Raw genomic sequence first — 4,246 nt, 5'->3', positions numbered from 1 at the left:
TATTCCACAAAGTGAGTAGGTAAAAGATACACCTACTATGCTTCTCGAACTACAATCAGGTTTAGATTAATTAAAATATCGCTAGAATGAAAGATGTGGGTGAAACATATGATTTCTGTAAAGGCACTACATGAACCAAATAGACCGTATAAATGAAGTTACAACGACCCAAATAGTACTGATGCACAGCATTCTCATATAGACTAAAGTAACTATCGATATAAACTAAAGTAACTGCAAATTATAATTAGATAAAAGAAACAAAAGACAATACCCAAAGGGAAACGATCTTCTTGTACTAGATATATATACTCTGTCATCGTGGTTAATGATTTCACCAAATATAGTTGGTTGTATCCATTGCAGTACAAATCTGATGTGTGCTCTATACTTGAGAATTTTGTTCTGAAGGTTTAAACTTTGTTTAATAGTAAGGTTCAAAATCTAAGGTCCGATTCAGGGGTGATTCTTAAGTACTATATATTTTACAAAGCTTTCTTAATGCTCAAGGAATTGCTCATCAACTGAGTTGTCCACACACTTCTGAGCAAAATAGGTGTGCACAGGGGAGATATAGACATGTTATTGACACGGGTAGAACTTTATTAACTCACAGTGGTTTACCTTCTTAGTATTAGTTAGAGGCATTTTAAACTGCAGTCTATCTCATTAATAGATTTCCTCCTCAGTCCTCTCATGTTAGTCCTTGGGAACTTTTGTTAAAGGCTACTCCTGAATATCACACATTGAAAACTTTTGGATGTGCTTGCTATCCTTGGCTACAACCCTATGCTTTTAATAAATTGGATACAAAGAGCAAGTTTTGTGTTTTTCTGGGGTATAGCTTGAATCACAGCTATATAAATGTCTAGATCCTGTGACAAATAAGCTATACATTTTAGGCATGTGGTGTCATGTTCAATTTTTTATTATTATTTTATTTTAATTTTTTTTTTCTAGTTTCATATTTGATTTAAAATAATAATTAAACCAAAAAAAATAATTTAAAAAAAAATAATAATTAAATAGAGGAAGAGTAATGTATTTATATACTCAAAGAGAAATGTACGTACAACTTGAAATTTTTAAACTAAAAAAAAACTACGAAAAAAATGAAGCTATTTGTTCATCATATAAGGCGAGATGCAGGTCGGTCTGCAAGTCGGGTTGCAGGATAGGCTCAGAGATGGACGGGTCCTAGGCCTGCCGCGGGTGGAAGGTCTTGAAGGTCGACGGTTTATGGGGCTGCTCCGAGTGAATGGGCTCGAAGATGGCGGGGCCAAACAACACCTGGTGGGAGACAGATGCCGGATGAGCCAAGGGCCTCAACAATAAGCGTGAGCTTACTCCTTAGGTCGGCTACCTCATGTGTCAATGCCGTGACCTGGCCTCGTGGCTGGGCAGATGATAAGGCCTTAGTGGCATGCTGACGAGCATGCCAAATTCCCCGACAATATTTCCCCAGCCTCTGCCCGACAGTCTAATCCAAGGTCTCAGTCAGGATCTGAAACCCCTCATCCTTGGGCAGATCCACGGCACAATCGGAGTGTCTAGGGGAAGCTAGAAGGCGGACTCCTAAAGCTCAATCTGGCTCATCTCCACCATCATGGCCTATGACAACAAGATAGGAAGTGGATTAGTAATAATTAATATCAAATTAAATTTTGTAAAATTTAGAAGCTAAGGTACTAATTTAAAATTAAGTTTTACTTACATGCAGCTGCTTGACGAGAAAATGAAACAAAAAATTAAGTTTTACTTACGTACACTAATACTTCTTATGTTAACATAATGAATGTATTAGTGTAATATTAAAGAAAATGAAACAAAAAATTAACCAAATTAGTAATAATTTTAAAAAATTAGAAAAATCAAGTAATAAATATTTACATACGTACCAGATATGCCGGCCCCTGAAAATGGGCACAGAGCCACGCCCAGCCGTTCGCCCGGTCCTCCAACTCTAGCGGGCAACCCTCCTCGAGAGCGAACTTGGGATAATTAAACAACTTAGAATGTTTGTGGAGGTTGCTTTTCCACTGCTTATACCAGTGTGAGAACAACATGTTCAGGTAGCTGTCCATTGATTCGTTTATGTCGTCGAAATTGTAGATTCTCAACAATTTAGCAAGTATTAAATTCAAATAATTAAAAAAATTAAATTAAAAATGATGTTAAATATGGAAAATATTTTTTTAATATAAATAATATTAACTTTATACAAAATTATATAAAACAAAGTTAGCTACTTACCGACAAAAAGTTGCGAACGTTGGCCTTCGTCTCCGTCAGGATTTCATGCCACGATTTCCACAACATAAAGCAATTGGTTCCAACGACGTGTCCAACATCGTGTACCAATGCACTATGCTGCTTTGGTGTAGGTGTAGCTCGATGCCGCTCATCGTATCCAATCATGATACGCTCGTTGGTCACCAGGGTGACCAGCTGTCGGCAAGGTCCTCGAGTGTTTTTCTTATCTGCAAAAAAATTTAAAATGTCAAACATACACTAAAAATTCTACCAAAATTTCGGCAAAACCTCCTATATAATTATAATATTTCCCAACACCTACAAATAGTAAAAAACTGCATATGATATCCAACCACACAATTGCAGCATGCAACAATTTGGTTTTAACACAAAAAATGCATGACAGTTGCAACAATTTATTTTTAACAACTATTGACCAAATTAACAATAATATGCAAATTAATTTTAGTTATTTTACCTGGGTGGGTGCCGTCGACATCGGATGTGGATGTCGATGCCAATGTCAGGGGTGCAGGTGCGCCGGTGAGTATGACTTGCGCTAGGCAGAAGCGCCACCGAAGACGTTGATGACACTGGCGCCTGTGTCACATCGGGTGCTCCTGGCGCAACCACTGGAGGCTCCACTGTCGTTGGAGCACTCCTCACAGTAGGAGGTGGTGGAAGCAGTGCGGGGATCCACTGCTCGCAGCCCAGCGGCTAGAAATAAGCCGAGACATGTAGAAAATTTGAAATTAACTAAAATTAACAATTAAAATACAAACTAAATCACAATACCCCAAAAATTATCCTAACTTTGAAACTAACAAATTCTCCTAAAATAACTAATTTCAACTACACTTTTACTTTCATATAAAAAATGTAAATAAATTTTGCAAATTACTCCCAAAATGAGTAATGACACTTTTTACAAACGTAATAAAACTAATTCCCTAGAACCCTAACCTAATCCTCTAAAACCCTAACCTAATCCGGCCCCTAAAAACTAACCCAAACCTTAATCTAATAACTTAGATTAACAAATTAATCCGCACATTAACGTTAACCTAATTCGGCCCTAAATATTGCCCCTAATAAAAATTAACCATAATGTACAAACTAAAAATTAACCCTAATGTAAATTAGCCCTAAATTACATTCCCCTAACCTAATCCCCTAATCTAATAACCTTAATTAGATTCTAATAACCCTAAACCCTAATTAAGGAATGTAAATGGAATTGAAAAAAAAAAAAAACAAAGGAATTGAATATATACCTGGAGATGGAGGACGGCGGCTGGGGTGACCGATGGTGAGAGAGGGAGAGAGGGACGACGGCGTGAGAGGATGGCAGCGCTGTGGGTATAGGAGAGGGTGGCTGAGAGAGAGGAGCAAGTGGTTGAGCGGGAGAGAGTAGTTGAGCGAAAGGGAGATAGTAGCTGAGATAGAGGGTGAGTGCACGATAGAGTGGCTGGGAAAATCTCGAGAGGAAGAAAGTGAGGGGAGAGGAATAGGCATTCTGGAATAATTAAAATGAAGACTTTTGGGCGACGCAGTTTTTGTCGCATAAATAAACCCGTGTCGTAGAAGATTTGTCGTGCAAAATTTTTGAATTTTGGTGGAAATTTAAATTTGGCTGAATTACATCTTTATATCTTAGATTTGGGGTTTATTTCAATTCCTTACAATATCTTCAAAATATTTCACCTCCATACCTTAAGCATTATTTTATTTCAAAATAATACATCTGTTACATTTTCCATCTATTGATCTGTTAAATGAAACCCACTATCCTTCCCCCAGCGACCCACATCCCTATCCCTAACCCAAAACCCTAAAAACCTGCTGATGTAGCAAGAAGGAGAAGAAGAGAGAGGAAGAAAAAGAGGAAAAAAAAAAAAACTGTAGCAGCAGTAGCAGGAGGAATATTTTGAGTTTGAGATGATTTTTGGACTGGTTTTGTAGTAGATCCACCTAATCTCGGGTGGAATTTTTG

At 37.6% G+C, this 4,246-nt stretch overlaps 1 long non-coding RNA gene across 1 annotated transcript; it reads right to left on the bottom strand.

Moving 5' to 3' along the window:
* Window positions 1-1,026: 1,026 nt before the first annotated feature.
* LOC148691319 (uncharacterized) lies at window positions 1,027-3,764 on the bottom strand. Its single transcript, XR_015955632.1, has 4 exons — window positions 3,528-3,764; window positions 2,732-2,970; window positions 1,899-2,480; window positions 1,027-1,611 (listed from the first exon to the last, which is right to left on the bottom strand). It is a non-coding gene; the product is annotated as an uncharacterized LOC148691319 (long non-coding RNA).
* Window positions 3,765-4,246: the final 482 nt, after the last annotated feature.

The sequence above is a fragment of the Pyrus communis genome, chromosome 14, assembly GCF_041283825.1.
Source record: "Pyrus communis isolate YQ-2024b chromosome 14, ASM4128382v1, whole genome shotgun sequence".
NCBI lineage: Eukaryota > Viridiplantae > Streptophyta > Magnoliopsida > Rosales > Rosaceae > Pyrus > Pyrus communis.
The sequence above is the reverse complement of the archived record's forward strand: the minus strand, read 5'-3'. Positions and strand labels throughout refer to the sequence as shown.